Genomic DNA, 12,382 nt, shown 5'->3' with positions numbered 1-12,382 from the left:
AAACGACATGACCAGCTATCCTTAGTAGCCACACACTCAGATGACAAGCAACATGAGTTCGACTGGGACAACACTACTATTATAGGACAAGCCAAACAGAGAACAGCCAGGGAATTCCTAGAGGCATGGCACTCATCCACAGATTCAATCAATAAGCACATTGACCTGGACCCAATATACCGGCCACTGCAACGGACAGCTGGAACTGACAACTGGAAGCGGCAGATTCAAACCACTACAAATGCCGGAGGAAAGATCACAGAAGCGCTTCACAGGAGGCTCCCAAGCACTGAGGATGTCACCTAGACAGGGGACGAAATGTCTGCAACACAAATTCCCAGCTCGGCGAACAGAACCACAACATTTATAAAATCCATTTGGATTCTCCTTAACCCTATTTGCCAAGGCTATCTCATGTCCCTTTTTGCTGTCTTGATTTTCTTCATAAGTATACTCCTACTGCCTTTATACTCTTTTAAGGATTCACTCGATCTCTGCTGACTGTAACTGACATGTGCTTCCTTTTTTATAACCAAAACCTCAATTTCTCTAGCTATCCAGCAATCCCTACACCTACCAGTCTTGCATTTCATCCTAACAGGAATATACTGTCTCTGGACTCTTGATATCTTATTTTTGAAGGCTTCCCATTTTCAAGCTGTCCCTTTACCTGTGAATATCTGCCCCCAGTCAACTTCTGAAAGTTCTTGCCGAATACCATCAAAATTGGCCTTCCTTCAATTTAGAACTTCTTTTTAGATCTGGTCTAACCTTTTCCATCACTATTTTAAAACTAATAGAATTGTGGTCGCTGGCCCCAAAGTGCTCCCCACTGACACCTTAGTCACCTGCCCTGCCTTATTTCCCAAGAATAGGTCAAGTTTTGCACCTTCTCTAGTAGGCACATCCACATACTGAATCAGAAAATTGTCTTATACACACTTGACATATTCCAAGGTGCTATGAGTTAGTGAGGGTAGGAATATGAGGATAGAGCAGATGAATGTATGGCTGAGGAGCTGGTGCAGGGGAGAATGGTTCACATGTTTGGATCATTGGAATCTCTTCTGGAGTAGAAGTAACCTGTACAAGAAGGACAGATTGCACCTGAATTGGAAGGGGACTAGTATACTAGCGGGCAGATTTGCTAGAGCTGCTCGGGATGATTTAAACTAGTATGGTGGGGGTTGGGACACAGGGAAATAGTGAGGAAAGAGATCAATCTGAGACTGGTACAGTTGGGAAAAGGACTGAGTCAAACAGTCAGGGGAGGCAGGAACAAAGCAGAGATCAAGGTAGGACTGATAAATCAAACTGCATTCACTTCAATGCAAGAGGCCTAACAGGGAAGGCAGATGAGTGCAGGGCATGTTTAGGAACATGGGACTGGGATATCATAGCAATTACACAGACTGGCAGCTTAATGTCCCAGGATACAAATGCTACAGAAAAGATAGAAAGGGGGGCAAGAGGGGGAGTAGCACTATCTGCCTACCCCCCCCCCCCCAACTTTTCCTGGAGTTAACCCATTTACCTGACTGTATCTCCAGCTTTTCTCCCCTTCCTATAACTGCCATCCATCACACCCCTAGCTCTTGTAAATTCTTTGTTGCCTCTAACTGCCGCTCCAACCAATCCATGCAATATGATATGATTCGCAAACAAAGACACTTCCTGCAGACATAATCATCAGTAACATGGAAACTCTCCCTAAACTCCCACATCCGACAGGAAGAACACATCACTCTACTAAAGGCCATCTTTGCTCCTTCACAATCTACAGATCCAGAAAACAGCACTGTGTTACTGCTCTAAAAAAACACTGCTCCAGGCTAACTTAATACTTATGGCTTATGTTTTTAAAATTTAATCAAGAGACAGATCTCCATAAAATATATAATCAAGAAAAAACCCCACTCTACTCACTATTGTAGATTTGCAGCAAGGCAACATTTACAAACCATGCACTAATGTGTTCCTGTGCTGTGAGCTCTCCCACACAGGCTGCTCCGAGTTCAGCTGTGAATTTCACTGTTATTTTTTCCTAAACAGCTCTTATGTCTGGAGATACTTGAACTCAAATGGTAAAGGCAGCAACTGTGCAGGTTCACTGCTGTGTCAGACAGCAGCAGAGGTTTCTTTCTCTGACCATGTGGTCATTGCCTCATCAGTCTTCCTCCTTGTTTTGATGTTTTTGCTCCCAAAGTTCCAAAACAGCATATAAAACATGATTTGCAGACGCAGGTCTTGAACTGGGGTGTCCAAAGTTAAAAATCACACAACTCCAGGTTATAGTCCAACACGTTTAATTGGAAGCGCTAGCTTTCGGAGCACTGCTCCTTCATCAGGTGTCGTATGATTTTTAACTTTGCATATAAAAGAGTAATTGCTGCTCCTGGAATTTAAGCAACTCACCTCAAACACCTAAAATACCTCAGACAAGGAGCAGCTCTTAGACGATTTATTCCCGTCCTATGCAATCATATTGTGAATAAGACAACAGAGAAAACAATTTATTGGTTTGGTACAAGGTCTGAGTAATTGTTACCGAAGGTTCTCACATTTATTTATTCAGTTTGCTTGAGACAAAAATCTGTCAGGAAACTTGATTTAATGTATGTTGCCGTTTTACATCCACATGAAACACCTGAAGTTGCATTTCGACAAGGCACTGCAGAGATTTCCATGCATGGTGGGTAGTGCATGGAACCAGGCCATTCAGCCCATCTGGTCAGTGCCATTGTCAAAAGTTCAAAGGAATATCCTCTCATCTTGTTTCTCATTCATCCTCTTCATCTGCCATAAAATCTTTCTATTCTCTTAACCCTGCCCACACTTCTGGGCTTCCCCTTCAATACGTTTATGTCACTTATTTGCAACATGAACCCCTCCCACATCTGCTAGCCTCTCCTAGCTGGACAATCTCCATCTGATTCTTTTCAAACTCTTGAGAACCTTTCTGTGAGAGGTAATTTCGGTTTAAACTTTAAGATGTGCCTGGACCACAGACTGATCTATAATAAAAGACAAAACTTTTGTTTCTTTTCTAACAACCATTTTATATACTCAAAAGTAGAATAGTTTAAATTGTGCAGAATGCTGACAATTTGTGAGCGATAGTAAAAACAAGCAGGCTCTTGATTGATGAAGCCATTCACACAGCAGGGAAGGATAAGTCCTTGACTGATAAGACTGCTAGGACAGACAGAGAAGAATAAGTCTTTGACTGATAAGACTACAGGGTGAGAAAAACAACAACTTTAGAGACTCTGAAGACATTTGTTGCAGACTTTGTGATAAAAATAATGATGTTTTTAAGAATGTGAACCTCATGGCTTGTTGGAGCCAAGGAGAGGAGGGACTTGTGCTGTATATAATGGGAGACTTTGTAAGCCTCAGCGCGCCTTTTCTTTAAGGGTGCCCGACTCTGCAGACTTGACTTGTTAATAAAACTTTGTTTTCCTGAATTTGTCTAGAGCGATTATTGAGAAGCGATTTTCGTTTCTAACACTTTCCAATTTGATGCCTAATATTTTTAATGTTAGAGAAAGTCAGTCTGCCCCATTCACTCGTTCCTTGTCCTTCATCATTAACCAGCACAGATTGAAGGTCCATCCACCATCCAGCCCTGACACTGTATCTCACTGCTTGGACTGCAATAGCTAACCTTAGCATTAGTAATGGTGTAGGGCTCAGTTGGCTGGATAGTTGGTCTGCAATACAGAGTGATGCCACAATGTGGGTTCAATTTGCACACCAGCTGAGGTCACCAGGAAGGATCCGCCATCTCAACCTCTCCCCTCGCCTGAGGCACGATGACCTTCAGGTTAAACTCATTAACAGCTATCTTGGGTCAATAGTGACCAGACCGGCAACCCCAGTGAAACAGAAGCAGTGTGAGTATATGAGAGGCAAGATGGATCACCTGAATGGGGAGGAAGAGAGAGAGCCAAGAGGGATCAACTGGCCTGAGATCGACAGGATGGGCAGGGGAGTGATACAAAAGGGATCAACTGGCCCAGGGTCAACAGGATTGGGGAGGGGAGAGAGACAAGAACGATCAACAAAATGGGTGAAGGGAGCAATACATGAGGGATCAACAGGATGGCAGAAGGAAAAAGACAGAGACAAAAGAGATCAACAGGACTGGGGAGAGAGAGAGAGAGAGCCAAGAGGGTTTGACCAGCCCAGGGTCAATGGGATGATGTGGAGAAGAGAGACAAGCGAGACAGAGGGAGGAAGGAAAAGGGAAGGGGAATTGACAGGCCCTGGGTGGGCAGGATTGGGGCAGCGGAGGTGACAAGTGGGATGGATGAGATCGGGGTTGAGAGAGAGGAGCAGGATCAATAGGATCGACAAGAGTGGGCTGGAAGAGAATGAGAAAAATGAGATCGAGATGATCGGACATGTGGAACCGGGGGAGGGGAAGTTGGAGAGATAGACAGGTGAAATTGACAGTCCCATAGAGGCTTAGGCTGTGGGGATCCACTCAGTCTAATCTCTATGCCTCAACCGTTACGTCAACATCAAAGCCCCCTTTCCCACCACTCTCCTTGAATCATGGAGCAGCAGCAGCTGGCAATTCAGCCCATCAAGTCTGTTCCTCTATTCATTTGGATCATGAATGGTGTAATTTTCTCAATGCCCATTTCCTGTCCTATCTTCAAATCCTTTTATGCAATTAGCTTGCTTAAATCCATCAATCTCCATCTTGAATATACTGGATGTTTGAGCTTCCATGGTCAGCTGGTGTAGACAATGACAAACAGTCCCCACCCTGTCAAGAAATTCCTTCTCCATCTGTCCTCAGGCTGGTCCACTATTCAAGAAGATCACGGAGACTCTGATACTGACTTGATTTCTACTCACCTGCCCAGCTTCAGACTTAAGACTCGATCCATCTGAACGTTAAACATAGTTAATGACTCACCTCTGCTGCTCTGCTGCGTAAAAGAATTTGAAACACTAATCAATTTCTGAAAGGAAAAAAAAACTCCCATTCACCATCTTAAATTATAGAATCCCTACTGAGCGGAAGCAGGCCATTCGGCCCATCAAGGCCATACCAACCCCCTGAAAAGTAACTCCCCTAGACCCACCTCCCCACCTGCTCTATCTGCATTTCCATGGCTAATCCATCTAACCTATATATACCTGGATCCCATGGGAAATTTAGCATGGCCAATCCACCTAACCTGCACATCTTTGGACTGTGGGAGGAGACACACGCAGACTTAAGGAGAAACTCCACAAAGTTGCCTCGGGTAGGATCAACCCCAGGTCCATGTTGCTGTGAGGCAGCAATGCTAACCACGGAGCCATCATGCTGCCCTAATCATCCAACTCAGTCTCTTGTTCCTACTTTCTCCCTATACCTTTTGATCCCTTTAGCTCTAAGAATTTTATCTCATTCTTGTTGGTTCGTCTGGTAGGATAAAGAAATTTACCATGAGGGAGCAAATTACTGCAAATGCTGGAATCTGAACTGAATACAATAAATGCTGGAGGTCACAGCAGGTCAGGCAGCATCCATGGAGCGAGAGCAAGCTACCGTTTCAGGTCTAGATGACTCTTCATCAGAGCTGAAGTGAAATGTAGAGGGGACAGCATTTATACTGTACTTGGGGATGTGTGTGACAGTGGTGAGGTGTGGAGTGCTGGTGGAGAAAAAATGTTGATTGTTTAGATTAAGTGATCAAAATGGGAGAATGGCAGAACAAAGATGTGTTGACCTGCCAGACTGCAAAAAGATGTCCCACTGCAGTGAGTTTAGTGATCAGCCATTGGGGTGAGTTTAGTGATCAGCCATTGGGGTGAGTTTAATGATCAGCTATTGGGTGAGTTTAATGATCAGCCCTGATCAATTGAATAGTGGAACAGGCTTGGGTTGAATGCTCCTATCTTCTCCATTTACTTTGGCTTGAGGTACTGTGGGGGCATGATTATTGGTGCCCATGTTCTAGTTACGTTGTGACACTCCACCGCCAGGCAAAATATCCTTTCTGTGTTTACTCTGACTATCCCTCTCTGAATTTAGATCTCTTCTCATTCTCCCAGACATCAGAGAATACAAGCCACGTCTCCACCATATCTCCTGATGGGTCAGTCCCCCATCTCAGCTATCAGTCTGGTGACTTGTGCTGCAATACCTCTATGGCCAGAATATCCTCTCTGAGGCAACGGGACCAGAAATGTCCCTTCTACCACCACCATCCACCCTGCCCCAGTACTCCTGATACGGTCTCACCAGTGTTCTGTAGAATTGAATAAAAATGTCATGCATTTGTACTCAAGTCCTCAAGTGGTAAAGGTTATTAATTCACTTCCCTTCTGATGTGCGTGGTGCACCTATGTGTCGGCATCCAGTACAAAGACACCTTCACCCTGTGGTTACCAATACCATTCAATATTTCACTATTTCAGAAGTACTCCAGACCTTTATCCCTCCTACTGAAGTGGTTAACCTCACATTTACTGACATTCCATTCAATCTGCCACATCTTTGCCCACGCATGTCACATCTCACTGGGCTATCGTCCTTCACTATCCCTAGAGTCATCACAAAAGTTAAAGATTTTAACAGAGTATGTAAAGTCCCCAATGTACTTGTGGTTTTAGGCACACGTTGACAGAGAGCTCAGACCAAGTTTTCTGAACTTCAGAAAAGTTATGACAAATAAGTAGAGTCTAACCACAGGCAAACTATTGTGAATTGTCGATACATAACTTGACTAATTGGAACTCTAACTCCTTTATAAACTCCCTGACACATATACTGATGACACAGGCAATGAAAAATTGATGATCTGAATAGAGGGAAAGGCAATTTAATGTTCACTGACCCCAGGGTTCGGGTTTCTTGCTGTTCGTCAATATCTCATCTTGCGATACTTTCATTTTCTTAGAGGAGGCACAGAGTGACTAGTTCACAACTCATAAAGTCTCTGACCTACTATTTAAATGCAACAGGTTACAACAACCGCTGAGGGAAATTAAAGAGGCTCCTTGCAGTCCTTTGAGCATTTCTAACTGCAGAAAGATAGATACCACTTTCCTGCCAGAGATCTCAAGTCTTCTGGGCCTACCATTTGACATGGGAGTCAATCACCTATTTGTTGGCAGATAGTATATCTTCATCATTGACAATTAATCACCTCTCCATAGATCAATTCACTATTGATTGCTGACCATATATCCCTTTGTTCATACTTCCTGGCTCCAGTTATTCTGCAGTAACCCCACCCCATCACTCAAACAAAAACAGTGGCAATAGCACTGACAATAATTGTTGATAAGGTCTTCATGCTCAACCTGTTGAAATGCCTTTGAAGCCTTGTTGCATTATCTTGAAAACCACTGGGTTTTGTATCTTCTCTCAGGCTTGGAAGTATTAAATTAGCCCCAAATCCAGATATTTTCTAATCAGCCTGTTCTACAATGTTATGACACAGCTCTGGAACAGACAGGACTATGAACCTAAGCCTCTTGGCTCAAAGGTAGGAACATTACCACTGTACCACCAGCAGAGCCCATTTTTAATCAAACTGCTCAGATATATTATGACATATCTCAAGAGCAGGTGGGACTTGAACCCAGGCCTTCTGACCCAAAGGTATGGACATTACCACTGTGCCACAGGAGTTCTGACTCCACATCCAAATGTTGATATAGATTGTGAACAGTTGGACCCTAAGCACTGGTACTTCAAGACTCACAGTCTGCCAGGTGAGAAATTTCCCTTGATTCATGCTCTTTGTTTTCTGCCTGTTAACCAATCCTCAGTCTAATATATTAATCCTGATCCCATGTGCTTTAATTTTGTTTACTACACTCAAATTAGAAGGGTGGTGTCTGCTCCCTCTTCTCTGACATCTCCCGTGACTCCTTCCAGATGCTAGCTGTCCTCCTGAAGCGCATCCACTGGGAATGCTGATGTTAGGGAGAATATCTGCTGAGTGGCGAGTTGCTCTGGGGACAGAATGTGATAGGTTGCGGTGGAAATAGTGCATGATTCTTGCTGCAACAGGTGAACCGCCAATTAATCTGGTGAGTTTGATAAGATATAGCATTTGGCCTCATCATACAAATCACTCCACCAAATCCAACACAACTCACATTTTGGCAAAAAACAGTAGGATTCAGCCTGCAGTCTTCAGAACATTGAGAGTCTGATTTTTCTGAGTTCTTGTATTTTACTAGCTGACTTGTCATTGGCCATGTTCAGTTGAGAAAATTCCACTTCAGACGGGGAATCAATACTATTTAACAATCTTTTAACAATGAACGTGTCCAACAAGCTTTGAGCCAAATTATAGCAAAACTGAATTGAATTGAATTGAATTTATCGTCATGTGTACCGAGGCACAGTGAAAAGCACCATTTTTCAGGGTCTTCCACCTCCCATCTGTTTCATTGCCATCTGAGAGTCGACTGACTATGGTGGTGTCATCAGTGAACTTGTAAATGGCATTAGTCTGGTATTTGGCGACACAGTCAGGGGTATGCAGTGAGTACAGTAGGGGGCTGAGTACACACCCCTGGGGGGGGCTCCAGTGTTGAGTGTTAGTGAGGATGAAATATTGTCCCCAATCTTCACTGATTGTGGCCTGTGGGTCAGGAAACTGAGGATCGAGTTGCATAGAATGGGGCTTAGTCTGAGATCACTAAGTTTAGTAATCAGTCTCGAGGGGAGAATAGTGTTGAAGGCTAAATTGTAGTCAATGAGTAGGATTCTTACGTAGCTGTTCTTGGTGTCAAGATGTTCTAGGGAGGAATGAAGGGCAAGTGGCATCTAACGTGGATCTGTTGGTCCGATAGGCAAATTGGAGTGGGTCAAGAGAAGTGGGGAGGCTGGAGTTGATTAATGCCATGACCAACCTTTCAAAGCACTTCATGACCACTGAAGTTAGGGCCACTGGGTGATAGTCATTGAGACATGCTGCATGAGCCTTCTTAGGCACAGGGATGATGTTGGCCTCTTGAAACAGGCAGGGACAGGGGCCTGCTGCAGGGAGAGATTGGAGATGTCTGAGAAGACCTCTGCCAGTTGATCTGAGTGAAAACTGATACTGATAAGGATTATCAAAAGAAATATAACCAGATCAAGTCTCAAATCTTATATCCAAAATAGTCAGAGATTGTATTCATCCTATCATTCCATGGTCTCAAGAATACTCTGATTGAAGTTTATTGATTAGGATGAAGAATTTACTGTGTAACTGTTTGCCAAGAGGGATGCCCCGATGACACCAAAGGATTGAGTCATTTTGAACAGATGTATGATTTACTTTCTTTCTTTTTTAAACTGAGGAGATTCTAAATCCCCTGTTTATAGTGTTTTTTTCATTTTCTTTCTCACCCCGACACTGCCACCTAACGGCGGTAGTGCTTATACTTTCCCCAGCACCCATGTTGTGTGTGTGTAGGTGTCAGACACAGTGAAGGACAACAGGTGTACAAATCTTTATTCAGATTCCACCACCAGGAAGAAAGGAAACACCGAGGTGGCCAGTGACAAGCACTGCCCTTTGAACAGATGTATGAAAACAGGGTGACGGAGCCCCTACATTTCATTAAAAGGAAATTTACAAGCTGAAGCTTCAAAACCAGCCTTTTGGCCTCTTTCCACGTTTCAGAAAATAATGAGTTGGCTGAAGAGCATTTCAGAAGTTTCTGGCTGAAAGTAAATTTGTCAAACTGGAAGCGACTGACACTACGGGATAAGGCCACGTAGCCTCTAAAGAAGTAAAAAATAAATTTGAATGGACAAAATTATGCCAAAGCACCTTTGATAAATTTAAAGTCAAACTAATTACAGTATTGCCCCCATACCCATGGGGGAGTACATTACAAGACCTACTGCGGAAGCCCTAAACCACAGACAGTCGCGAATTCATTAATTTAAATGGGAAATTTACCTTCCCGGCGACTCCCTGGTTCTGGAATGCTCCCTGTAATGGGCAGCACGGTGGCACAGTGGTTAGCACTGCTGCCTCACAGCGCCAGAGACTCGGGTGCAATTCCCGCCTCAGGCAACTGTCTGTGTGGAGTTTGCACATTCTCCCCGTGTCTGCGTGGCTTTCCTCCAGGTGCTCCGGTTTCGTCCCATACTCCAAAGATCTGTAGGTTAGGTGAATTAGCCGTGCTAAATTGCCTGTAGTGTTAAGTGAAGGGGTAAATGTAGGGGAATGGGTCTGGGTGAGTTGCTCTTCGGAGGGTCGGTGTGGACTTATTGGACCAAAGGGGCTGTTTCCACACTGTGAGTAATCTAAATCTAATATGTTTGGGCTGCGGTAAATCACAGGTAACTGAAACCGCTGAAACCGAACCCACGGCCTGTACCACAATATTTGTAGCAACAGTGAAGACATTCTCCAGGAAAGCAATACTGAACAAACTTGGAGCTATGATGTTGTGGCCATTACAGAGACTTGGATATCACAGGTCATTGGATGTCCCGGGGTTTAGGTGGTTCAAAAGGAATAGGGAGGGAGGTAAAAGAGGTGGTGGAGGGGCATTGCTAATCAGGGACAGTATCACAGCTGCAGAAAGGGAGGTCGTTGAGGAGGGTTTGTCAACTGAGTCATTGTGGGTGGAAGTCAGAAACAGGAAAAGAGCAGTCACTTTATTAGGAGTTTTCTACATAACCCCGCCCCCCCCCTCACCCTCCAACAGCAATAGAGATACAGAGGAGCAGATTGGGAGGCAGATTTTGGAGAGGTGCAGAAGTAACAGGATTGTTGTTGTGGATGACTTCAACTTTCCTAATATTGACTTGAACCTCCTTAGTGCAAATAGTTTGAACATAGATCATTACAGCACAGTACAGGCCCTTCGGCCCTCAATGTTGTGTCGACCTGTGAAACCAATCTAAAGCCAATCTAACGTACATTGTTCCATTATCATCCATATGTTTATCCAATGACCATTTAAATGCCTTTAATGTTGGCGAGTCTACTACTGTTGAAGGCAGGGCATTCCACGCCCTTACTACTCTCTGAGTAAAGAACCTGCCTCTGACATCTGTCCTATGTTGATCACCCCTCAATTTAAAGCTATGTCCCCTCATGCTAGCCATCACCAACTGAGGAAAAAGGCTCTCACTGTCCACCATATCTAATCTTCCGATCATCTTATATGCCTTTATTAAGTCATCTCTCAACCTTCTTCTCTCTAATGAAAACAACCTCAAATCCCTCAGCCTTTCATCATAAGACCATCTCACCACAGCAGGAAACATTCTGGTAAATCTCCTTTGAACCCTTTCCAAAGCTTCCACATCCTTCCTATAATGCGGTGACCAGAACTGTATGCAATACTCCAAGTGCGTCTGCACCAGAGTTTTGTACAGCTGCAACATGACCTCATAGCTCCAAACCTCAATCCCTCTACCAATAAAAGCTAACACACCGTATGCCTTCTTAACAACCCTATCAACCTGGGTGGCAACTTTCAGGGATATGTGCACATGGACACCGAGATCTCTCTGCTCATCTACACTACAAAGAATCTTACCATTAGCCCAGTACTCTGTATTCCTGTTACTCCTTCCAAAGTGAATCACCTCACACTTTTCTGCATTATACTCCATTTGCCACCTCTCAAGCTTATGTATGTCCCTCTGTAACCTACAACATCCTTCTGCATTGTTCACAACTTCACTGACCTTTGTGTCATCTGCAAACTTACTAACCCATCCTTCTACACCTTCATCCAGGTCATTTATAAAAATGACAAACAGAAGTGACCCCAAAACAGATCCTTGTGGTACATCACTAGTAAGTAAACTCCAGGATGAACATTTCCCATCAACCACCACCCTCTGTCTTCTTTCAGGTAGACAATTTCTGATCCAAACTGCCAAATCACCCTCAATCCCATGCCTCCATATTATCTGCAATAGCCTACTGTGGGGAACCTTATCAAACGCTTTACTGAAGTTCATACACACCACATCAACCACTTTACCCTCATCACCCTGTTTGGTCACCATCACAAAGAACTCAGAAAGGTTTGTGAAGCATGACCTACCCTTCACAAAACTATGTTGACTATCCGTAATCAATTTATTCCTTTCTAGATGATTACAAATCCTATCTTTTATAATCTTTTCCAACACTTTACCCACAACTAAAGTAAGGCTCACTGGTCTATAATTACCAGGGTTGTCTCTACTCCCCTTCTTGAACAAGGGTACATTTGCTATCCTCCAGCTTTCTGGCACTATTCTTGTAGACAATGATGATGTAAAGATCAAAGTTAAAGGCTCTGCAATCTCCTCTCTAGCTTCCCATCTGGCCCTGGGGATTTATTTATTTTCACACTTTCCAGAATTGCTAACACCTCTTCCTTGTGAACCTCAATACTGTAGAGTCTAGTAGCC

This window comes from Chiloscyllium plagiosum, chromosome 11 (assembly GCF_004010195.1).
Source record: "Chiloscyllium plagiosum isolate BGI_BamShark_2017 chromosome 11, ASM401019v2, whole genome shotgun sequence".
NCBI lineage: Eukaryota > Metazoa > Chordata > Chondrichthyes > Orectolobiformes > Hemiscylliidae > Chiloscyllium > Chiloscyllium plagiosum.
Note: the sequence above shows the minus strand (reverse complement) of the source record.